Raw genomic sequence first — 26,329 nt, 5'->3', positions numbered from 1 at the left:
TCGGTCGTCGTCTTTGTCAGTGAGCACATCACTTCGGTCCCGCGTTTCCCGGTAACACTACCCCCCTCGGCAAAAGGCAACGTCCCGGTGCGTATTAGGCGTGCGGTGTGGAGGGGGAGTAATATGGCTTGAGGCGGGCGACATGTACGATTTCGGAAGTGGGTGTAGCAGTCGGTGACTTTGGGTGGAGCGGTGTGATCTCATAGGTCACGTCGGTCTCTGGGCGTAGTACACGGTTAGGACCTGTGTAGTGGGGCAGAAGTTTTTGACACAACCCCACACGACGGCACGGAAGCCAAAGCAACACCAAAGATCCGGGAGGATAGTGCACATCGCGGTGGTGAGCGTCGTAGCGGCGTTTTTGAGCTTCTTGAGAGATCGTGAGATTGTGACGAGCAATCTGGCGAGCAGCGTCGGCTCGGGCGATGGTATCGCGGGCATAGGTTGTGACGGGGCCTGCGGCGGGAAGCAAAGTGTCGAAGGGCAGTAAGGGGTCTCTTCCAAAGAGAAGATAGAATGGAGAGTACCCAGCAGTGTCATGACGCGAAGAGTTATGTGCGAAGGTGACAAATGGCAGACTTATATCCCAGTCGCGATGACTGTCGGATACGTACATTGCGAGCATGTCTGTGAGTATACGCTCCGTAAGACCGTTCGTCTGAGGGTGATACGCAGTGGTGAACTTGTGCCGAACGGAGCAAGAACGAAGTATTTCCTCAACAACTCGGGAAAGGACACAGCGGCCACGGTCGGTAAGTAGTTGACGGGGAGCACCATGGTGAAGTATGACGTCGTACAAAAGGAAGTCAGCAACGTCTGTGGCGCATCTGGTTGGAATGGCGCGAGTGATCACGTACCGCGTGGCATAATCGTTGGCCACGGCGATCCATTTGTTTTCTGACAAGGACTCAGGGAAGGGCCCTAGGAGGTCAAGGCCAACACGAGAAAATGGCTCAGTCGGGATAGCAATCGGCTGCAGGTGTCCAGGTGGTAGCACATGGGGTTTCTTCCGGCGTTGACAGAGGTCGCAAGCGGCTACATAACGTTGGACAGAGCGGTAAAGTCCATCGGGTGTGACAAAAGCTGTCTTCTCGCGGTCTTGTTCATCGACAGAGATCCGCCAGTAGCCGCTACGAAGGTCGATGGAGGAAAAGTAGCGGGCTCCATGTAAACAGTCCAAGGCATCGTCTATTCGCGGCAACGGGTAAACATCTTTCCTTGTAATCTTGTTCAGATGTCGATAGTGGACGCAAAAGCGCCAACTGTTGTCTTTCTTTCTAACGAGCACGACAGGAGATGCCCAAGGGCTGTTCGAAGGTTCGATGATATCGTTGCCCAACATCTTGTCGACCTCCTGCTGGATGACTTGGCGCTCAGAAATGGATACACGATAAGGCCTCCGATGTACAGGTTTTGCATCGCCGGTGTCAATGCGGTGAGTCACAACTGATTAGTTTGGTAAACTTTATTTCCCACAGTAGAGGTCCTGGAGGACACTCGGCTAGGCGCCAGGTGTAGAGGGCAGCTACCACGTCGGCACAGAGAGCCCGAAGCTCTCCGCCGCCGCGCGCGCCTCCTGGACAGCCCGAAGCTGATCATGTAGTGAAGCACTTTTTAACACTTTGTCCCAACGTTCCTTGTTCTTGGCGTAGGCGTCGCTCGATGCACATCCACACAGCATATGGTTTAAGTTTACATGGTCACTGCACCGTTCACACACATGTTGTCCGTCGTAGTCTGGGTCGATGTGCTTCATGCGCCAGGGGTTGGGGTATGAGTTCGTTTGGAGCAAGCGTAACGTGACTGATTCGCTGCGGGTTAATTTCTTATCCGGGAGGGGAAATGCTCGTCCGCCTAGATAAAAGTGCTTAGTGAGCTCGTTGTACGTGAATAATTGATCTCTGTACTCGATACGTGGAGTAGCAGCGGAAACCTCGGACGCGGTCGATGAGTCCTCGCACCGCCTCGTGTGCTATCTCATTGAGATTCCGCAGGCCGCCCCCTAAGCTGCCCATGTGTGCCGGGAACCATACGATGGAGTGATCGGTGATGTTACTTCCGCCTAAGATCCGTAGCGTCGTCTTGTCTATCCCGCCCTTGGCGAAAGCTCGAGTGGCTGCTCTAGAGTCGCTGTATACAGTTGTGAAGTTCGAGTCTTTTAGAGCTAGTGCCATCGCTTCTTGTTCAGCTACCTCTGGCTTCTTGGTGTAAAGTGTGAGCGAGTTGCGCGTACGCCCGTGTCCGTCGACTACTGCTACCGAGTAGGCATGCTTTCCCGGTATGTACGCTGCATCCACGAAAGCTGTCTGGTCGGGAAACTGTGCCGCGTCCGCAGCGAGGGCTTTGGCGCGGGCGAGCCTTCTTCCTTGATTGTGGATCGGGTGTACGTTTCTTGGGAAGGGGGACACTTTAATTGCTTCTCGCACGACTTTAGGTAACTGCAGAACGTTGTCCTTTTCTACTATGGTGTTCAGGCCGAGCTTAACGAGAATCTCTCTGCCCGCTTTGGTGCTTGATAGGCGTGCAATCTGTGCCGTGTGCTGTGCCTCGATGATTTCGGCAAGGGTATTGTGCACTCCTAGCTGTAAGAGTAGTTCAGTGGAGGCATTATCGGGGAGCCCCAACGCTGTCTTGAAATCTCGGCGTATGTGTACTTCAAGCCTTCTCTGATGTTCCTTTTTCCAGTTGAGCATTGCAGCCACGTATGTGATGTGACAGAGTACAAAAGCATGAACCATTTGAATAGCATCCTCGCTCAGTCCCCTGTGCCTATTCATGATGCGCCGAAACATCCGGATCGCGTTTGCAATCTTGATCGTGATGCTGTCAAGCATCGCCCAGTTGGACCCGTTGCTTTGGATGATTAATCTTAGAATTCGTATTTTATCGACCGTAGGTATGCGATTTCCATCCCTGTCGTGTAACTCTATTCATGGTGTGTGGTGTCGGCGCCAGTCGTTGGACGGGAGCCCTGGCCTTCGGGGGTGGTAGATGAGTAGCTAGGATTTTCTAGAAGAGCAGCGAAGTCCCATTGGGGCAAAATGGGCCTCGGTAACCGTGATGGCTTCTTGCATGCGCGCTTCCAATTCCGCATCGCTGCCACCGGTGCTCCAGATGGTAACATCGTCTGCCTATTGGTGTGCTCCACATCAGCAATTTCACCCAATGCGCGAGAAAGCTTTGTCATCGCCAAGTTAAATAAGAATGGTGAAAGTACTGAGCCTTGTGTTGTTCCCTTATCGCCCAGATTAAAGCTCTCCGAGACGTGTTCGCCTATCCGGATAGTGGCCGTTCGATCCTGCAGAAACGCCTTGACGTAGTGTTAGAAGCGTGTTCCGAGATTGTGGTCAGATATGGCTTTGAGAATGGCTTGATGTTGGATTTTGTCAAAAGCTTGCTCCACGTCGAGTCCCAGTAGCGCCTTGGTGTCTCGTGTGGGGCGATCCAACAGACTTTTCTTGATGCGTAGCATAGCGTCTTGCGTTGAGAGACCTGGCCTGAAGCCAATCATATTGTAAGGGAAGTACTCCTTTTCTTCTACGTATTCCAATAGCCATTTTCTCGAAAGGGCGTGCTCGCCACCATGATGTTCTGCGTAATATTGGGACCTATTATGTCCTCCGTGGTCTGCTGTGGATCAAGATTACCTGCTGCCATTATGGCTTTGCTCACTCAGGTAGGTCCGATCTTTTGCAAGTTCAAGCCGCCCTTTGGGCGAAGCACTATCTTGATGTTGTCTTGCGGCAGGGGTGGCATGCGTGAGGCTCTTATCACCCGGTTCTTAATGTTAGGAGACTTGCGAGAAGAGCTCACATGCCCGTCGCTTGCATGTTGTGCTTGCTGTGAAAGTTGCGCAGCCTTCTTCGTTCTCCGGCTGGTCACCACTTTCCAACCCGTGTCGTGTTCTGTAGTCGACGCGTGTGGTAAATCCTCCGCAGAGCTATCCATTTCATCGGTTGCCATTCTCTTCGTGCTGCGCCCAGCGCGAAGGGCGGCTGGCGTCTCGCCGAGCTAGCGCGTTTCTGGCTAGCGCTAGCGTCTGGCGTGCACGCCTAGGCTTAGTTCGGCGGCGGCGTTCACGTGGTAGAAAAGTACTTGTAGATTCTTGAAAAATGAAGACCCACCTCAAAATCATGTATCCACGAATTCTCTGCCACTTCACGAAACTGCTGGTGCAAGAACTTCGGTGAAAATCGACAAAAATCACTGCGGAATAATGTGAAGATGACGGAGCCGATGGGATCGCGTCCACACATCTCGGCGACCGCAGCGCCATTCGTCACAACTGATGTTTGGCACAGAGAACCGGCAGCAAAGTCAATAGGTTTTCATTTCGTGTCTGTGAGGAGTTTGCCTCAAATTGTGTAGAATGGGCCCATTCACTAAGTGAATGACAAAATCGGAAGTCGCTTCAAATAATCGTATTATAGAATCCGAGACAAGACCGAGTACCTGGTTGTGTGCTGAGGCTAACGAACAAGCCATCTTACACAGAGGCAACAGCGTGTGAACAAGGTAATATTCTGAAGCGATTGATCATATTACGAAAAAATCGCTACGTAGCGAATGATTAGGTGAATTAGATGCAATGAAACTGTGACAGTTGAAGAAAGCAGGGGTTCGCGTAAGCGCAAGTAGTTGAATTGAAGGGCATGTGGATGAGAGGAAAAGTAATTTCAGCAGAGAAAGCTTCAGTACAAGCCGTCGACGGTAGGCGGCAAACAGCCGGGCTAGCAATTAACTCAACTGAAAACAACTCTGCGGAAGCAATAGTAACAAATGCAAGCAGATGGCTTCAGTTGGTTATGAAGGCCCACTGTTATCGGAGGTACGATATTTAAAGGGCAAAAAAGGAATTTTCAAGACGACGTTCCTAAACCTACGAACGGTGTCTCAAATACCGTCGGAGATGTCAGGCGTCGACACGACCTCCTACAAGTGAGGCACAAATTTAAAGATGCATGATTAAACTAATACACGAACGAGGATACGTGGGCGGATCCCGGGATGCTGTCATCTAGTACATCTAATTAAAGGCGAAGCTTGTTTCGCGACTCTTTTCTTGAATGAGCGATGACATAATAGAGGTCACTCGACCATGGAGGGCTAATGAGAAAGCACCAGCAACTGCAAATCAAATTCTAAAATAGCCTGAATTCGCTTACTGATAGTGATGGTGTCATAAGAGCTACGTGGCAGCGAATGGCAAATCAGAGCACCACCCACACGATTCGAATTTATAAGAACCCCCTGAAGAATGAACTACCGTGTTCCTCGAAGAAAAACTCTTCGTCCAACCACCACTGTACGTCATTTAATCGGCTGAGGACTGCAGCTTGTACGCCAAGATCTTGGTAACACATGTATACCAGCACAGCTGTATTGGTTGCGTGGTTCGAAGCGCGGATTTCATGCTTCACTATGCTGGCTCCAGCGCGAAACGGGGATGGTTTGCAGTGAGGAGTTTTTACCGCAGCCACCGATATCCGCCTGACCATGGGCTCAGTGCCGCTGGGATTGCTTTAACGCTGGTCCTTCCTAAAGAGTGAGTGCGCCCAGGTTGGCCTGATGCGGTCACCGAGCACAGACACAGAGCAGAGACCCCTTTCATGTCATATACGCGTGCTGCTTCAAAAAAGTGCGCCTCACTTTTAAATTGCCTCTGCAAAATAAAATAACTGATCATTAAAACATCTAAGGCATAAATCGCAGCTGGAATAGCCATTTGTTCACATGCTTTCTTTTGCGATGCCTTCGGGTTCGCGCTACGCTACCCAGCCTCCTACTGCATGTACTCCTACGCCGACTGCGCCGGAGCGATCCTGCAATATTTTCACCGCTTGCTGGGCGATCGCGCCGGCCCCTGTCGAATGCCTGTTCCCTGTACTCTACATCAGCTATGTAGTGATATATGACTCGATGTTGTCGCATTTTTAATAGCAGGTAATTATAAATTATGTTTGATTAAGACTTGCAATTAACCCAGTGCTAATGTACTCGACATAGGTTACGCAAGTAACTATTATAAGGTTGATAGGCTTGACTCAAACATTTGACTTTGAGGTAGAGGTGTGACTTTTGCACTGAGTAGAGCTAAAAATGCCCCAGAACTCGGATATCGTCAAGGTCTAAAAATACAGGTGGTTCAAATCGATTCGGAGACGTCCAGTATGGCTCATCTGATATAGCCCACAATATTGCATCAGAATTTAAAAATTCTTTAAACACTTGGAACACACTGACAACGTCGGTGAACAGCGCTCTGAAGCATTTCTCATGGCCGCTTTTTGCCCCCCTCAAGATGGCCGCCACAGGCTTCACCCTAGCCCATTAGCCGGTATAGGCGACTTCCACTCCAGCAGTTTTTTTTTTTTTTTCCTTTTTTTATAACCTCCTTGGTTGAAATCCGGAAGGCCAAACGGTCGGCCACTGATGGCTGGGGCGAGGTTGAGAAGGTATAAGTTAGTTGTATGGAGTTTTATGGCGAAAAGCAATCAACTTTAGCTATAATGCGCCAGACACAAGGTTAGATGATTTGTTATGTGAAGTGCCTAGAGCTATGGCACTAATATTGGATATAAAATATTAGGTTTGTTAAGAAATGTACAAAGAAGAAAAAAATCGACGAATGCTTGTTCATATAAAAGCAATGCAGGATGAAATGGAATGTGTTCGTTATAAGATACTGTAAAATATATTTTCCAAGATCCTCAAGTCGCCGGCATGAGTTTAAAATGTGGTTGACTGTGAGCTCATCGCCGCACATTTCACACTGTCTTTTTTTTTTTTTTTGTCAAGAGGAAACAATGGGTGATGCGTGCGTGTCCTATGCATAGACGGCATAAAATAACTTCCATAAAATGTTCTTGATGTCGGCACAATTTCAATTCCCCTAAAAACGCTTTACAGAATGTACAGCGGTGGTCAAAAGTTCCCAGGCCACAGGGTCTGCTTCTGAGTAGTATAGTCAAGCAACTACGACGGCCCCAAATCTCAAAATACATGTGGAGGGTAGAAGAAGCATTATTCTAGCCTCTGAGATCATTTATAGCTTTAATAGGATCTCACGTGTCAGAATATGCTGACCAGAAGCAAAACCTATGGCCTGGGAACTTTTGACTTCCCCTGTACCTTTTTGTTTTCTGTATTTTCACAAGCAGCTTGCCACCTCGCTCTTAGCTTGCTTCGAATCTACTTTATGCAGTCCCTGTGGGATATTTTCTCACGTTTTATTTATCTGGATCTGCATTGTGCAGCACAAATGTCCGCTACTCTAACTTCTAACTTCGGCTATTAAATTATTACCTCTCGAGAAGAACTCAACATCTGGTCCCAGCTTCCCGCTGACCTCATGTCGTGATCCGAGCGAGAAAACTACCAGGGCACTTAAGTCTCCTTTTGTGCTGCTAATGAACGGCAATATGTTCTACTGTTCCGCTTCCATAGCGTGTTTTTCTAACCGACGTATATAATCGTTAGGTCGGTTAACGCGCGGTTTTATAAGTTTGAAATGGTTCTTGAGTGGTTTAGCGCTCGATTTTGGATTAAGTTCGTCCAGGGCTTTTCAACAATATATAACTCCATGTTGCAGCCAAAAGTTATTTACAACATGATTAATCCCATTTAAGCAAATAGGAGTTATTAAGAAATAATTACGATTAGGGTAGTGCAGTCGTACTCAATATAAGCTATCCAATGATATATGACTTGATGCTGAGCGTAGCTTTCAAATAAGTTATAGGAATTAACGGTAATTAATTAAGATTTGCAATTACTTCAGTGCAACTGTACTCGGCATAAGGTATCCAGCGATATATGATTTACTGATATAGCATATAGAATCATAATACTAATAAACTATTTAACGGCAAATAATTGAGACCTAAAGTTAGCAAAGGGCAATTATACTTAACATAAGCTATCAAGCAATATAAAACGTGTGGTTATTATATCAGCATATGCTATACAGCCACTGCAGACACAATCTGTTCACACACATTCCAAAAATGGCGCACATAAACCAAGCAAGGCTGCACATTAATAAAAACTACGAAGCTGGTACCCTCACTTTGTTTCTCTGGTTATTCATAGCTTCTTTTTGCGTACATTAAGGTCCGCGGCAATATTTGTGTACCTTAAACGACGATAAATACCAAGTTGCGCATTGCTATCCTGTACTGGTGCAGTACAGCTGCGGAATCCAGAATCCCCCAACATACATGGTGCAAACGTGCGCGGTCAGCGCAAAGGGGCGCCAGTTTTTTGTATAAGGTTTGTAGCCAGTGAGCTGGGAAAAAATTCATGCTTTATAATGCAGTGCTTCGGTAAAATCAATGCTTCAATACTGAACCCGCGAGAAATGCTTTCCGGCGAGCAAGAGTCCATATTTAATTTAAGGGGCAACCCCCACTTGTTGCTTCAGTAATTCACCTGTCATCTCACCCTCCATAGCAGGCCAGGACACTAGCATTCTTGAACCAAAACCTACCGAATCAAATATTTTTAACTTTACGGACAAACGCGTCAACTGAGAGAGTGCGCGGGTCCAGTGCAGCTTCCCTTCTACTCTCAGCTCGGCATGAAGGGTGTTTAAGTGTAAATGCCAGTAACAGAATGTAAAAAAACTGAAATAAAATACGAAAAAAAAGAAGGAGGTCTTTACGTACGTGCGCGCACTATTGGCGCTGCAGCCGTCAACCTGAAACGCCCGCCGCGCTTGTCCTCAGCAGCATCGGCGGCTCGCCGCCAGGGGAGGCGCGGTACTTGTGTCGCGCGACGAAACCTCAGCTACTATACATTTCCACTTGAATTCATTCACGCCAAGGCGTGAGCAGAGGCATTTTGTTTTATATTATTTTGGGCAGCCTCACCATAATATATGTCCAAGTTGTCAGGAGCGACATAGTAATGCGGTTATTCCTGAAATAACGTTTCAAAGGGAGCTAGACGCTGAAGTCGCCTTCTAGTCCCAGCGTGCCAGCCCCAAGTGTCGGAGCTGAGACCCCGAACCCGCGGTGCGAGAAGTCGCCACTGCGGCGAGTTCGGGCCAGAAGGAACAGACACCGCGTTGCGTGCTCAAGCAGGCTTTATTCTTCACGAATAAACTGCAAAATGCAGCACTCAAACACAACCACCGTAGCGAGCGACCGTCCCCCTCGCGTACGGGGGTGAAATAAAAACCCACAAGAAGGGGGAAGCTCATGCGAAAAGGAGAGAGGAGCGTTCTGCTCACCAAGCGTGGCTTCGCGGTCACGAGCAGCAGCGGTCAGTGCGTACAATGCCCAGGCGATTCTTGGTGACAGCGGCGATCTCCTCAGCGGAATGTCTTGATCCGCGCGCGTGCGCGATCAACAGAAGATTCCACAGAAAATCCGATCCGAGAAAATCGCAAGAGGCGCACTTGTCTCGGGCGGAGAAGAGATTCCCGGATTACGCCGGGAAAAGGGAGAGATAGGCGTTGCTGCGGGGGACTGGGAGGCAGTGGGGTTGGAGAGGGGGGGGGGGGGGGGTCGGTGTGCCCTTCCTCTCACCATCCTTTCTAACAGCGCGCGTAAACGCGCGTAATAATTATGTGCGACTGGTAAACTCACGTGATAATTACGTACGGCCGTTATAATGAGACAGGATCCATTTGTATCCCCACATCCCTCCTGCTTAAAGCCGCCGTACGGCTAAAAGTAACCGCGTTCACCAATGGATATACCGAGAGAGGCCGGCTGAAATCTGTTTGACTTTTAAACCTATTTAAGGAAAGTGCCAACATACAAACGTTGCAGACAGCTCACAGCCACCAGCGCCGCTGGAAAGGTCCATGGCTGCCCGACAGGAAGGCAGGGCCGACGACCACCGGAGACGACCTTGGAGCCAGGCGCACACGCACGATGACCGCAGCAACCAGACGTCCCGCTCCTTCACCGTCAGTCGGCGAGGGTAGCGTGCTAGGGGAGAAAAGGCGGCGAGCAGGCCAAAGGCAATTGCGCACTCCGTCGTCTCGTAGCGTAGCTTACGGCAGGCCTGAGTTGGTGTAGCAGCACGCTGTTCGCTTACCTCTTTTCCCTCTGTCACCGACATAGACGAGGGCGACTGCAGCAGGGTGCCGAGCTGCTCCCACTGGTGAAGCCGTGGCCGCGTGTCCCGTGTGGCGCCAAGGCGGCCTCATTGCTGCATCTTTTACCTTGGTACTCAAAGACCCCCGTTTCTCGAACTCCAGCTCGCTTGCTTCGTGGTCGTCCGGAAACCGTTTTTCTGGGTGACCTGCTTGATGATGAAATCAAGGTCTGGGTCCAAGAATACGGCCACTCTTCGAACGCCTTGGCTTTCGATGCCGCAACGGTCGTCGTTGTGTCCTCTGGCTCCCTTCCCGGCCGGCTGCCTTTTTCCTAGTTCCTTCTTGCCCCTTACATTATCAGTTTTTATTGCGAAGGCAATACTGCTTTCACTTCTCAGCCCTTCGTTTAGCGAGGCGGTAGCTACAATTGACCTTTAGCGTGACCTTTGGCGCGCCGCCAAACACAGCTGGGCAAAAATAGGGGCCCCAACTCGCGCCGTCAACTCGCGAGGCGGTAGCAACCAAACGCGGCCTAACTCCCACTCCCTCCGTGAGGGAGCGCTACAGCCGGAGTGACGTCATCCCATATGCCGCAAAAACAGGGGCCCCAACTCGCGCCGTCAACTTGCGAGGCGGTAGCTACCAACCGCGGCCTAACTCCCGCTCCTTCTACGAGGGGCGCTACAGCCGGAGTGACGTCATCCCATCTGCGGCAAAAACAGGGGCCCCAACTCGCGCCGTCGGCTCGCGAGGCGGTAGCTACTAACCGCGGTTCGTCAGTTGTACATTCTGCCTTAACCTCATCGACAACCAAGTATATCGTTGCAGTCACGGCACTCCTTGCCTCGCTACTAGTTATACATAGAATAACCAGGTAGCACTCCGCAATAAACAATAGATTAACCATATGCCGTGGCCAGAGTGAATCACTGCATAACCATAAGCATAACCACAAGCATTACAACTAGCTACACTACCAGCTGAACCTAGGCGTAGCCATAGCTATTGCTTTCGCAATTACCAGGCTTAACCAAGCTAAGCCACTGCCAATTTTTATAATCTACCCCTACTCGGTCTTTTCGAAAGAGACAGCGCTTGTTTGCTCCGGAAGCAAAATGCACTGAATATCGACAGGTCCATATTCACCACAAGAAATCACTCCCTGCGCGTTGGTCAGAGTTACGTCTGCGTGAGCGCAAGTTGTAACGAGGCGCGATGCTCGAATGTCAAGCCTGGCCTCTCGCTGCAGCTGCCTGCTGGAGGGGGAGTGCGTCCACCTCGGACCGCGCAGCAGGGCTCGGTTTCCGGTGCGCTTTGTGTAAAGCCTCCACCATCTTCGCATGCATCTCTGTCAGGCAGCCAGCGTGTGCACGACGCAGCAATCGTCGAATTGTTGCGAACTTATAGATTAAGTTCTACACATTAGACAACTTCACCATACACATCACTAGGCAGCAATATGGTGCAACTTGAAGCAAGTCTTAGGACTGCTCGCATGCTCAGCGATGGACATGTCGCGCGGTACAGCTCGTCTCAGTGTGGCATCACCAATCTTGAAGGACGCATGTGCATCCTTCACGTGGAAAAAAAATGATTGCGCAAAAGCTATCAGAGTACAGCAGGCAGGGATTCAAAGCGCTCACAATACAAGTGTGTTGTAGCGCCCGCACAGGCAGCATGTCATCATGTGGGCCACGGCCGCGCCGCTCGACGCCCAGGGCGCGCTGAATACTTGTCGACAAAAAAGAAAAAGGATCCTACCGCTGTTCCTCCTAAACCTCTCTTCGGCTGCCTAGGCTCCCCACTGCACTGATGCAATTGGAATTGTTACCACTTGCGCCCAAAGAAGCCGGGTAGCGCGCCCCTTCTCTGAAGCTGCTTGCTGCGAGCTATCGCGACGAAATGGCGAATGGACGCGGCAGAACGGACAATAACGTTACTTCTCATGTCATCATCACTGCAGGGTTCGGAAATCATCCCTGCTCACTGTAATGACTAGTTGGGTGTCAGCATTCGTATACACACAGACACTAGATTTTTCACACCCCTGCTCCACGTTGGGCGCCAAGAATACGGGGGTTACTTTTGAAAAACCCAGCAATGGGGGTCACACGCAGAAGTCACCTTCTAACCCCACCTTGTCAGCTTAAACAATCAAGGCTGTGACCCCAACACGTGGCTCGAGAAGTCGACACTGTGGCGGGTTCGGGCCAGAAGGGACAAACACGAGTTGCGTACTCAAATAGGCTTTATTCCGCCCGAGTACACGGCAAAATGCAGCCAACAAATACAACCGCCATGCGAGCGAACGTAAGGGCTGAAATAAATGTCCACCAAAAGGGGGAAGCACACGCGAAAAGAAGAGGAACGTTCTGCTCACTACGCGTGGCTTCGCGCTCTCGGCCCGCAGCGCTCAATGCGTACGATGACTGGGCGATGCTAGGTGACGGCGGCGGTCTCCCCGGCAGAAAATTAACCGCGTGCGTGCGCGATCAACCACCGAAAGACACGAGAGTCGCGAGAGGCACACTCGTCTCGGAATGTGGAGAGGAGGTATCCGTGTTACGCCAGGAGGAAAGACAGAAACCTCACAGCGGCGTCGCTGCGGGAGAGTGAAGGTCAGTGGGGGTAAAACTCCTTGATAGTTTAAGTGGGGAGGTGGGGGGGGGAGTGACCTTTGTGCCCTCCCCTCACCATCCTTCCTAAAAGCGCGCGTAAACTCGTGTGATTAGGCGCAGCCGTTATAATCGGTCAGGAGATTCACGTGTATCCCCGCAATAGCTATAACAAAGTTATGGGGGACAAAGGAGCGTTTGACAACGTCAAGGACTCCACAATCCTCAACAACCTCCAGAGCACGAACTTTAGCTAGCGAGACTACTCGTAAATTTACGTCAACATCAGCATAGACACAAAACGAACCATGCAAGTGAAGATGGGCATGAGAGGCACGCCACAAGGAGCAGTATTATCCGCACTTCTGTTCAACATTGCACTTCGAACTCTCCCATACCTTCTAAATCAGATACAGGGCATACGCCGCTGATGATAAAACCATCTGGATAACCACGGGAATTATGGGAATTATTTAAGAACAACCTACAAACAGCGGCAACTACAGTTCAGGATTATGCTCAAGCGCGTGGACTAACCTGCTCTCCCCAGAAATGTGAACTACTAATTTTCCGTGAGCACAAAAGTCAGGCCACCATCGATATCAACATTGACAACTCGCCCGTCAAGGAAGTTGAGACCCTCAGGACACTGGGTCTGCACATAAATAACAAGGGTAACAACCCCCTCACCATCCAGAAACTGCACCTCGTGAGAGAGTCAGTCGCCAGGATGATCGCCAGAAAAACACACGGAAATCAGGGATGCGAGAAGATACTCTTCGACTAGTGCAGGTTTTCCTCGTAAGCTGCATTCTCAGCACACTACCTGCGCCTCAAGAAGCTTGATATCAAGAACCTCGACGTCATGATCAGAACAGCCTACAAGAAGGCCCTGGACCTCCCTCTTACGACATCGCAGGATCGGCTTTTACTACTGGGTGTCCACAGCATGATAGACGAGCTGATGGAGGCACACCTCACGAAGCAGGTAGTACGGCTCTCCACGACTTGGCCTGGCCGGCAAGTCTTGAACAATTTGATCATCAGTTGGCCCCGACAGCTAGACTCCAAAAGCAACATCCGAGCCTCATGGAGAGGACAATTCAAAGCAACTCCATTACCAAGGGATATGCACCCCGATTTTCACCAGTTAAGATGACAAGCACGAGCGGAAGCTATAAAAAGGCACTATGGTGGGCGTGAGGGTATGTCGCTGCTGCGGGTCTCGAGCAGGGAGTGATGGCCGAAAATAAAACAGTGGACGGACTAAACTGACTAGCCAAGACACACTGGCCGCGGAAGCAGTGGCGAGTGCCCTGGCTGCAACACACTACCTCCCCCCCCCCCCCCCCCCAGAATACATTCTTACAAATTCACAGACAGCATATCGCAATTACCTAAGGGGCAGGATTGCTCCGCTAGCAGCTAAAATTATTAAAATTATAATTAGCGGCTACCACCCCACATATAAACGCTAAAGATGGGTACCAAGTCACCAGGGCATCCCAGGGAACGAGAGCTCGCACGCCTCAGCCCGAGCCTTTCTACCCTGATACCCAGTACGGATCTCGTGGAAACTCCTACCCCATTACTAGCTTACACTGAAATATTTCACCACTTAAGATTATGTTGCCGGGTCTACCCTCCACCGGCACTGAACAAAAGGGAGGAGCTATACCTCCGCAACCTACAGACCAACGCTTTCAAATACCCACGAAGACTACACGCAATAGATCCAGTCATTTATCTTACAATGCGAATTCTGCGGAAAGAAGGCGGACCTGTACCACATGGTGTGGGCCTGCCAATAAAATCAGACTGCCACTATTAATAACTATCCAACGCAGGAGGGGTGGCAGGCAGCTCTGTCAAAAAGACGTCGAAAGAGCGCAGTCTGCAGCCTAACGGCAATGGTGTCCGGACTGCGCTATTCCGTTCGCTTGTAGACACAGCAGGGCGACGGCGATAGTCAAGCGAGTTGCGCGTCGTTGTACTTGTACAACATGTACACCGGCGCCATTTGCACAAGCGCGCCCTTCGTTGCCATGACAACGGAAACTGCGTTGTAACGTTTTCTTCCTAAAAGCTGTTTGCTTTTGCTTAGAAAGTTTACGCGTAGAAGTAATTTGCAATAGTCGTAACGTTTTATTTATAAACCCAACAACGCACCGGATGTGACGGCACCGAGAGCGCAGCCAATCGCGCGTCGCCCTGCTGTGTCTACAAGCGAACGGAATAGCGCCGGGACTGAGGACTCTTTTTTTATTGCGCAAGTCCGCCCTTCGGCATAAAGGTTTAAACATATTGATACAGGCCTGTGGCAGCAATGAATGCCAACAGCTCTCGGTGGTGTGGGCCATGTGTCCGTACCCTTGTGTCGGGCGGTCCTGTAGGGTGGTAAAAGTGGCCTCTAAGGTGTTCTTTGCGGTCCACGCGAAGACCAGGACAAGTTGTTAGGACGTGGTCTAGTGTGGCCTCCATAGCAGGGGCTGGGCAGAAAGGACAGTTCATGGGAGCAGTCTGGCTGGTCCAAGATTTTACAGCAGGCGTTAACGCAGCACCCACGCGGATTCTTCTCAGCGCCACCTCCTCACGGCGAGTTAAATCACCGGGAAGGTTTGATCCACACGGTGGAATTAAAGCACACGTGGAGCGGCGAAGACATTCTTTTGCAGGCACTATATATACGGCATCTCATGAAGACTCCAACCGCCGCTATAACCTCCTAAACATTATCATTGAAATATTTTCATCACCATTGATGGAGGTGAAACGGAGTGGCGTCCGTGTGCTGTGCGATATCTGTGAACGATAAAGAGCCCCGGGTGGTCGAAATTGCTCAGTAGCCCTGCACTAGAGCTCCTCCTTCTGTCTTTCCGCTTTAATTACCACATTTTTTCATTCACCTACGGCGCGGGTTCAGGTGTCCACGGAACAAGTGTTACAAATGCAGCTCCTTTCCTGTGAAACAATTCTCATTATTATTATTATTATTCGGTTACGATGACGGCAACGATTTTTGACCAAACGAGCTGTATATGTCAGTCTAGCTTTAACTAAGCCGTAGTAATGTGCCTGCAAAGCCAAGTTGTAGCATCAAAAGTCCTGGAAGGCTGGATTTCGATCTCACCCTATGTTGCAGCCCGAGTTAGCAGCGCCTGCCAGATCCGCCATGTGGCGTGGTGACCCCAAAGCCAGACGATCAATCAGTGCTCGCCCACGTCACCCGCCAAACACTACCTTTTGAAGTCGTATCGTGCTTTTCGGAGAACGGGGAATTTAAAACTCCAGCATAAAAAATGGGACTGCTTCCGCCTCCTCCACTCTCATCTCAACCACTCCCCAGCCACCAGCTGCGACCGTACAGCCTGCCGGTTTTCAACCACTGTGTGCCCAGCGACCGCATCAGGCCAACCTGGGCGCACTCGCTCCTTAGGAACGACCGGCGTTAACGCATATCCCACCGGCAGTGGGCCCGTGGTCCGGCGGGGATGGGAGGATGCCGTAAGAAAGCCTCTGGTAAACACTCTCACAGCAAACCAAGCCACCCTCGTCTCGGACTGGAACCCACCACCTACCGCAGCATGAAACCAGTGTCTCGAGCCACGCAGCCATTACAGCGGTGCTAGTATAGTGTTTAAAGGGGCTTAAAAATCTTGAAGGTGTTGGCGTACATTGCTGGAGTGCACATCACATCACCGGTGTCCACTGCTGGATCACAAATAAAACGCAATTTTTGCAGAAGTGGCAGAAGGAACCTTTTTAGCTCGATTGCGTGTGTATACCCACCTGTCAAAGAAGTAACCGCCGATGACTTCGGCGTGGACTCTAAATCTCGCAGCCTTGAAAAATCACGAACATGTCCCAGGAAGGCCTCGTATACACTAGATTTCTATGAGATCATACAAATATCATTAACATTTTTTCATTGGGGGAAGGGATGGAAGGCTGTGTGGCAATGTGTCGGACAAATGTTTTATATTTGTACCAGTACGAATGGAGATTTCCCAGGTGTGTGAAGAAGCAGGTGTGCACTTTGAGGAAGAAGCGAAGCTGCAGAATAAGAGGAAGAAAGCGCTTCCTGCTGCGCGCGCCATAAATGAGAAGAAGAAGTAGGCGGCGCGGAGGGCGCGCGTTATGATCTATAAACTTTATGTGCTCCCTATTCTCGAATTCGGCTGCGTCTTGCTTACAGGCAAGCATTGCGGCTTTGCCTGGGCCTTCCGAGTTTTGTGGCAATAATGTCTTGTACTCTGAGGTTAGGGTACTTCCTTTGGATTCCCGTTTAGAGCAACTTACGGTACAGTCCATTCTAAATTTATATGATTCTTACCTATCGTGTTCACAAACAATTTTCATTACGTCACCTATTTTTTTTTTTTCGTACGCATTGGTCTCACTATCAAATACCGCAGGTTGTATATGTGCAGTCGCTATTAACTCCGTTGACAGTAGATGTGTGCTATCTTTCACAAGCCAGTTATCATTTACCTATAGTTAATTTAGTCTATGATGACATTTATTCCAATCATGCCAACTCCTTGCCAGTGTCTACCTTGGTTTATATATTTAATGACCATCTGCAACGTTTCCATTCATATCTTGTAATTACCACTGATGCTACACAGAGCAAGAAAAAAGCGGGTGTTGGGATTTTTTCTTCTCAACTTATTTGGGCCTTTTTACTCCGCCTTCCTATTTATTGCGGAATATTTAGCTATTATTTTAGCCACTTCGAGAGTTTTTTTGATCACCGCGAAGGTATTGTAGAGACGGACGCTCTGCCTTGACTTCTTCGACTGCATCGTCTTTGCGTCGCCAGTTTTATGACCTTGCGCCGTCTCATATCCGCAAAATTAGACTTGTGTGGGTTCCTGGCCATTGTGCATTTTCAATGAATGAATCCGCGAATTCCTTTCATCCACTTCTTTGAATGGACCTATCCTGTCATTCATTCCAGACTTCTCTTTATGGTTGGCGGCGCGTTTCAAACAATTTCTTTGGATGAAATCCTCAAATTCGACCTTTTTATCTTTTGACGACTTCTGGTATTTGATGTATAAATGGAATCCGGGACAGTGCCTTTCCCGACAGTGCGAGGTGTGTTTGACAAATTTCAGGTGTAGGATTCCTCCCCTTAACTTTTATCTTCATAGACCGGGTTGTTCAGATTAGCGGCTACAGCTGAAGAAGACCAAAGATGCTCGACAACCGTTGTGGATCGGCCTCTTTAACTATCGATTACCGCCTTTGGAAGATGGGCGAAGCACAGCTGAACTACTAATGGGAGGACGACTACGCGGACGCATCCGTGATTTTAGCGTTCAGCCTGCAGCCGGGATCAAGAAGCACGTTCAAAGACCTATAGGCCAGCTAGGTCACTTCCTAACCTATCAAATGGGAGCAAAGTAGACATTCAAGATGACTCCGGGTGGAATACAAAGGCAACAGTTCAAGATCAAGTAGCTCCGCGATCATATCTGCTCAGAACAGAAGACGTGCGCACCCTGCGGTGAAATTAGCAACACATAAAAAAGCTTTCCCAGATCACTGCAGATATCTGCACGGGAGAAATGCGTAAGTCTGAGCTTTGCTGCTGCGCACGGTATATCGCCCGCTCACTATAGAGATTTCACACTGCGGAAATTATGACCGCATCTGCGTCGTTTACAGTTTGTAGCAAACTGCGCATGTTCCATTATTTTTTAAGGCGAAATCATTTCCACGCTCATCGTTAAAATCTCGCGTCGGCGAGATTTGTCTGCGAGATGTGACATCGAGATTCCGCGAATGAGATATACTGCGCATTTCCTTTCCTGTAAACCAATTATAGAACGCCAGTGAACAGTGATTCGTTTAACGGAACGCTGATTGTGTTCGACAATGGCATCGCGATGTACCTGTGCGCAGTTGGGAAACGAATCGAAAACCGGAAACGAACCCGGATTTTCGCCCGGAACTGGAAGCAAACCAAACCCAAATTTTTCCCGCCAACTTGGAAATGAACCCGAACCGGAAAAAAAGAAAATGAGGAACCATTCCGAACCGGCTCGCGGTACGGTTTCGGCCAACTTTTGCTGGCAAGTTGCTTTCGTTTTTCTTTTATCGCTGCCTGTAAAGAGCCTTTTCACTTATTTCCAAGCGCCACTGCACACTGCTACCATCACAACCATGTTGAAAAATCGTCCCTTTTAAAAGATGGCAAGAACAAATAAAATATATTGCCACATGCATAACTCCAGTTTCTAGTGTCGGGCTATTGTTTCATCCCGAACACGGGTGGCTGCTCCACTGTGCTTGGCGCAATGACTAGGCAGTAAAATAATAGCATATAATTCGTACGTTGAGCTACATATTTAGATAAATGATTATATAACCATGTCCAACTCGAAAACGAAATGACGATTATGTTAAAAAATGTTAAAAAAAATATGTTAAAAAAAATGTCCACGACATCGCAATGCGTCATATGACACGTGGATAGGAATCGTATGCGATGCAACGTCAGCAGATGCAATTTGTAGAGGGGCTGGGACAGGTGGGTCACCGCCGCTTGCGGCGGGGGCTGGCACCCTTCACCGTTTGGTAGTGGACGGCGGTTGTTGTTGCGGCGCGCGTCTTTCTTTCCCTCTTTCTTTTCTTTCTTCTTTATATTCTCTCCTGTCTGCACAAGGTAGCGGAGGTGGCTCAGCTACAGAGCCAGTAGTAGGCCTGTGCATTTTTTTTCCTTCTTCCTACAGCCACAACAACAACAACAACATGCAATTTGGTTGACCGAGACTTCAGAAGGATATGCGGACGCTGATGACGGGAAGGCCGCCTTGGGCAGCAATTTACTTATCTATTCTTGAGTTGTATTTGAACTTAGCAAAAACATAAGTCGATTTCACCTTTTGTCTTCTCTTCCATCTGTCCCTTGCGATGCATGCTTGTTTTGTTTCCTTGGCTATAGTTAAATTATGCCAGGAGTGAAGTTCAGATGTTCAAATGTTAAGGCTGGGTGGAGGAAGGAATTGAGTGAAAACACTGGTACATACACCTATTGCGTCGAAAAAAAAAAGTGCATTTCATCTCTTTATCCACCATCATTAATGCGAATACCTAAGAGAGTCTAGAAAGATGGTACTGAAAGCTAGAATTGCACTATTGAGAGAAAACGTAGCTAATGAGGAGCCTGGTCTACAGGTTGCGCGGTGACGAGGGAGGACGTGTCAAAAACCTTAAAAAGCAGGGAGAGCGACGAGCTCAAGCGGACCGAAGGAACCTGCCCTAAGGAAAATAATCATATAGGAGGGAACGGCAGTAAGTGTGCAATCGGTGAACGGCACCATGAGATCCTCGATAACACATTATGTTGACTAGCCAGGAAAGGTGCCGAACAAAACAACATATGGTCACCACATGGACGCGACTTCATAGGATCGCCTTCGGCGATCAAGTACCGCTGCAGGAGGGGACCGAATCTCCTCCTAAGAGCGCACAAGCTGAGGACGAGCTTGAAGCCTTTCTTATGGAAAGAGGAGACTGTCTGCAAAGACTCCGGGACAGCGGCAGATCTTTTAAATTTGAAGTAAAGAGCCTGCTACACGCATTTGAAAAAATGCTCAGAAAAAGCAGGCTAATTGGTTCACAGAAAAGGAAAGACGCAGTATCTGTCACACGTTCTGCGGACACCTGAACCGCGCCATGTGGGAAGGGGGGAAGATTGGGGCGAAAGCAGAAAGAGAGAAAGGGGTGCCATAGTGGAGTGCTCCGGGGAAATTTAGATCACCTGGGGATCTTTAACGTGCACTGACATAGCACAGCAGCGTAATTCCGTCTTCTCAACGGTAGGGCCCCACAACTTTTCTCGTCACTGGTTGCCTCTGAGCGGGTTAAACGGCGATTGTTACTGAGAGGTGTGTCTGAACGCCAGGTAACATACACTCACTAAAGGCAGGAAATGATTACGTTGAAAATTATTAAATAGTGTAAGCGTTGTCATTGTGTTGTCTCACGGCTGTGTTCACGGCAGGTTTTGTGACTATTACGAATTAAAAACATCACATGATACAACTTAAAGGGGAACACCCTCCAGAAAGATATGCTTATTTTAATGTTGCAAATAAAAAAAAAACAAGTTTGGGAAAACACTTAAACGCAGGATTCGAATATACATTTTATTCGCTAAGTGCTCAGGTAAGTAATGTTAATCCATTGCGCCTCTGAGGCACTTTTTTTTTTCAGCATGGTATTTATTACATGCTTTTAAATTCAGCGTAGAGTTATAAACATTATTTACAGAGTAATCAACCAGTACGCGAAAAGTCCAACTGGAACATACAACACAACACCACACAACTAGAATACGACTTAGCACATCTTCACTAAAACGGTGGCAAGGAAAGACATCAACAATGGCAGCCAGTCCGGTTGATAGTCACTATCTTCGTAAGTGTCTCTAAGCTGGTGTACCATCTGGCCGAAATGAGTAGCGGGGGAGACTAGAGGTTCAGCATTCCGGTCCAACATACACGTTTTCCACTGGCTGTGCAGTCCAAGGAGGAAAATCATGTCAAAGGATTCGTGGTCATGTTCAATGGTTATCAAGTAACGTACACTGTGGGAATTCAAAATAAAGTCTTTCTTCACTCTTCTTTGCAGAACGTCCCAAAATAATATTGCATCTTTGCAGGCAATAAAACAGTGTTCGATGGTTTTCAGGTGTATCACATAACCGGCAATTAACAGAAGAAACGAAAATATTTTTTTTTTCTGAAGCCACACTTTAACAGGCAAAATCTCGGCATGAAGTTTAAAGAAAAACGTTTTAGTAGAAGGCGAGATCGGCATTTTGCGCACCCTTTTTAACATATCATGCCCCATATAATTGGAATAGAGTGAACGATATAAGGGAGGCGGGAACAACATAGATATCAAATCTTCGTATAAAATTTTTCCGTGAAACAGAATAAGTAGTCATAAGAGAAGCGAGCTGCCAGAAAACGCACTGAATCGTAAACTTCTTTCATAAAACCAAATAATAAGGGCCGATCGGTAAAATTGGAAGAGACCACTAAGTTTGGAAGAAGGTTCACTATAGGTTAGTTTGCAGGGATGCTCTGGTACCCTGCTTCACGGATGATCGAATTGGCACAGGCTATGAGAGGTGACCGTAAACAATCAAGCGAGTGGAACAGTTGTCGTAACAAAGTTGCACCCCTTTCAGTACAGTTGATCCAACATTTGCACGCTCGAGAAGAGAAAATAGAAACGAATGCCGGACACGATCAAATGCCTTCGCAAGGTCAATCGGGAGTAGAGCAAGCTGCTCATAAGAGCCAGAGCAAGATTAGAGAATTGGTTTAAAAGAACTTTTAGACGGGCTAGATGGTTTTCAGCTTCAGACGGCATTCTTAGCGCAAAAAAACACACACGCACACAAGAGAAAAGGAGGGACACGGGACAAGCGCTACCTGGATCTAAGGCAAAACATAGAACTCGTAACATGTCTTGACAGCGTCGCCCCTGCCGCCAAAGTTCAGATTTCAAGCACCTGCAAACACGCCTGAGTAGTCCTAGTGGCGGTCTCAAAAAGCCAAACTGTGTGAAGTTTCCTCGTCGTTGTCTGTTCGTGTTGCTCTTGGTTGCATCAACGTGCCGCGCAAGGTACATCGCATTCTGCCTTCGAAAGGGTCTTGTACCACCGGACGTGAATGCCTTGTTTGGTTTTTTGAGACCGCCATAGGACTACTCAGGCGTGTTTGCAGGTGCTTGAAATCTGAACTTTGGCGGCAGGTGCGACGCTGTCAAGACATGTTACGAGTTCTATGTTTTGCCTTAATCCAGGTAGCGCTTGTCCCATGTCCCTCCTTTTCTCTCGTGTGCGTGTGTTTTTTTTTTCGCTAAGAATGCCGTCTGATGATTCGAGAATTGTACGTGCAATATGTATGTTATTTTGTATGGAGTGTCCTCTCAAGCCACACGTCTGATTAGGGCCAATGAGAACCGTCATGGCATACTCTAAACGATTTTATAGTACTTTCGCAAAAATTTTGTAGTCCACATTTGCCAACGTGATTGGCCTGTAGCCATCCACTGAGAGCAATTTTTCTTTATCCGTACTCTTTGGAATTAAGACTATGATTCCTAGTAAAGGACTGAGGAAGGACCCCCAACTTAAAGCGAAGATCTGCAGCAAGACAGGGCTCAGCAAAGGTTTAAAAGTTTTGTAAAACTCGCGCGATATGCCATGAGGGCCAGGTGTTTTAGAGAGGGGTAATTGGTCAATTGCGTGTTCTATTTCTTCCAACGTGAAAAGACCGTTGATAAGAGCACAGTCTTTATCTGATAAAGGCGTTATAAGAGCTTTAAAGTTAGCTAGTAGATCCGAATTAGAAGTAGCAGAAGCGTTACTGAACAGTGTCGTGTAATAGCTCACAAACACAGAGATGATGTCACACGTTTTCGTTACTAGGGTGCCATTTGGACATCATTCCCGGTATCAATTTGGCCGTAGCATTACGGTGCTCATCAAGTAGAGCTTGTCGCGTAGGGGTTTCAGAGTGCAAAGCACGATTTGTACGGGATCGAACTCGGGCACCCCTGTCTCTTTCAGCATCCTGTTTTTGTAGGTCACACTTTACCCTAGCAATTTCGTCTAAATATACTCCAGGTACCTCACATTCTAATTCGTAGAGGTTATACAAACTCTTATGCAATGTCCTCTCTTGAAATTTCCTGTAAAATGACCTAACAGACCCAATTTCAATAGCTATCGCTCGCACCTCCTGTTTAAACAGCTCCCATGCAGCAAATATTGGCATGGCACCTGTCAAACATACTTGTAGCTGGGAGCATATCCGAAAGACAAACTCCTGATCATTCACAAGTGAAGAATTTAGCTTCCAAAGCTCCCATTGCAGCCTAAATTTTGAACAGTAAGTTCTCCCGAGCCGAGCAACCACCATATAATGATCTGAAAAGGAAACCGGTTCAGTTTCACACAACAAATCACGGGAAATCAGCGTGGAAGAAATATAAATCCTGTCTAGACGCGCGTGGTACCTTCCCTGGATATGCGTGAATAGTGTAGTTGCATGACATGAGGCCCCTGTATCAATGAGTCCTGAGTCTTCTAAACACGTGACAACACTTCACCACTTCTTTCTCTGTGTACACTAGGCCCAGCACGATCATTCAGGTAACATACACAATTAAAGTCTCCCATTAGCACAACATTCTTATCACAATCTAGGAGGTTAGCCATGGCTTCAAACATATCAAGACGCTCAGCTGCACTATTAAACGCTTATTAGCTTATTAGCCGCCCTTCAGAGTCAGTATAGTAATATAACGCAGAATAAGGGAGAGCCTTTCGCATAAACAAGAAGCAACCCGCCAAAAACCAATAGCATGCGTCACAATAACATTGTAATCAGACAAAAAGGGTCCTAGTGCCCCCTCTGTATCCTGCTCACTCTCAATCTTCGTTTCCTAGACGGCGACAAATTCAATTGCCACCTGCTGCTGAAAAGTCGACGAAGTTGCACCTGGTTCTGATGAGACCGAAGGCCTCTCACATTCAGCGTTGCAAACACTAGCTCCACAGGGGTCGCCATGGTGACCACACAAGTGCTAACTAGGCTTGCATTTGTCTCTCCGGAGACGGCGACGTCGCCTCCGGACCTCCACCACGACTGCGGGAACGCGAACGTCGGCACTTCCCCTTGTGTTTCGACGTGCGCCGGAGGCGGCAATGCTTCACGCTTACCAGATCATCATCTTCACTCGAGACAGATGCGCATTTTCCTCGGCGCTTATGAAGATGCTCTTCAACAGGAGGGACGGCCTCAGCTGCAGGTAGAGTGGCCTGACCTGCAAGCTCTTCCTCGGCGTTGACCTCAGTGGCTGGAATAACCGTGGCGGCATCTTTGGCAGGCTGGGAACAGGTGGCAGGCTCCCTATCATGTGCCGGATTCTGCGCCTCATATCGAGGCAGCGTCGCACATTCCTTGGAGTCACCTTGAGGAACAACCGTTGTATTAACTGTGGAAGCCGTGTCCGAAGTAGCGGCTGAGAGGACACCAGCCGCGTCAAGCACTTCTGTGGCGTCCATAATATGCTCTTGTAGAGCGTCGTCCGGTGGCCGCACACGATGCCGCAGCTTGTCCGCATAGGTAACGATGCACTCTTCTGCGGTCTGACCGAAGCGTCGGCAGTCGCCACAACGCGGCGCACGGCAGTGCCTACGAATGCGGCCAACACGGTTGCATCGTAGGCATAGCGGTGGCCTGCCTGGTATTAAAACAAGGCTCTGTATACCACAAATAGTACATGTGGGACGTCGCCGACGCCGACTCCTTCAGCGAGAGACACAACAACATCCCGGTTCAGCGTTCTCAAATCTTCCATTTCCGCCACTTTCCAGTTTTCCGTCGAAATCGAAGTCACCTTCCCGTAGGCCTGCAGTGCCTCACGTATGAATTGTCTTCCAAGAGTTCGGGAAGCCACAGAAGCTTCAATTTCATCACTTTTGGTTCTGAGTCCACGACGACACAACGGCGGCCCTTAACGACGAGATCACCGCAAGCCACCAATTTCTCTTTCGATTGTGCCGATTTGCAGGTGACCATTCATACATGAGACATTTGAAATTGGCCAATTGAACTAATTTTCTTGAGGTCCACAATATTCCGAAGTGAGTCTCTGAAGTCTTGTGCCCGGTACGGGCGTCCGGCAAGGTCTGCATGCAAGAAAACGGAGTCAGCGACAAGCTTACCAGTTGGGAGACGGGGCAAAACAATCCGGTATTCATTACTGCTGGCATTAGCCTGAGCAGTACCTCGGCCAGAGGCCGATTGTAGCCTTTGAGTGGAGAGCATCGAGAAAGGCAACCGCTTGGAACAGCGCCTTCGTCTTTCTCCGCGCCACAGAGGCGCGTCACTGAGGCAACGAGTACGGCAGGCTTTAAATGTGCTCTTATTCATTTTTACAATATTTCTGCTGTATGTCGCCAGGTGACGCTGGTCAGAGGACCGTTGAGAGAACGGAATCACGCCGCACAGCACACGGATGCTACTTCGTTTCGCCTAGACCGATGGTGGCTGTTCCTGACCCTACGGCGCAGGGACGGTAGGTCAGCGCTGCTTGCGGCGGAGGCTAGCCAGTTACCGAATTTTTATCTGTTGTAGGCCGTTATTGCACCCGCCACCACTTAGGTGGTGGACGACGGCTGTTGTGGCGCGCCTCTTTTTCTCCCTCTACTTTCTCTTTCTTCTCTACTTTTTCTCTTCTGTCCGCACAAGGCAGCGGAGGTGGCTCAGCTACAGAGCCAGTAGCAGGCCGGCCCGTGCATTTCCTTCTTCCTACAGCCACAACAACAACAACGTCGTTTCGCCTTCATAAAAACGCAGCCGCCGGCGGTCGAGATCAAACTCGGGTACTCCGACGCAGTAGTCGGGCTTCTTACCACTGCACCATCGCTGCCGTTTTGAAATTTCGGGAGGAGAAGTTGCGGTGTCCAGAATTGTACTCATTATCTATAGTATATCACTTGCTATGCCATGTACACAAGTCAGCGTCGAGAGATCATTTTCTGGAGTAAAGAAGCTCAGATGCCATCAATAACCCTCGACAATGACCTGTTTCTTCGATCTTTTTATAGTAGCAAATCAAAAAGTTGGCA

At 48.8% G+C, this 26,329-nt stretch overlaps 1 pseudogene; it reads right to left on the bottom strand.

Moving 5' to 3' along the window:
* Window positions 1–13,594: 13,594 nt before the first annotated feature.
* Window positions 13,595–25,592, bottom strand: LOC146196151 (uncharacterized; annotated as a pseudogene).
* Between the last annotated feature and the right edge of the window lie 737 nt (window positions 25,593–26,329).

This window comes from Amblyomma maculatum, chromosome 3, assembly GCF_055883805.1.
Source record: "Amblyomma maculatum isolate TAMU_Amacu chromosome 3, ASM5588380v1, whole genome shotgun sequence".
Lineage (NCBI taxonomy): Eukaryota > Metazoa > Arthropoda > Arachnida > Ixodida > Ixodidae > Amblyomma > Amblyomma maculatum.
The sequence above is the reverse complement of the archived record's forward strand: the minus strand, read 5'-3'. Positions and strand labels throughout refer to the sequence as shown.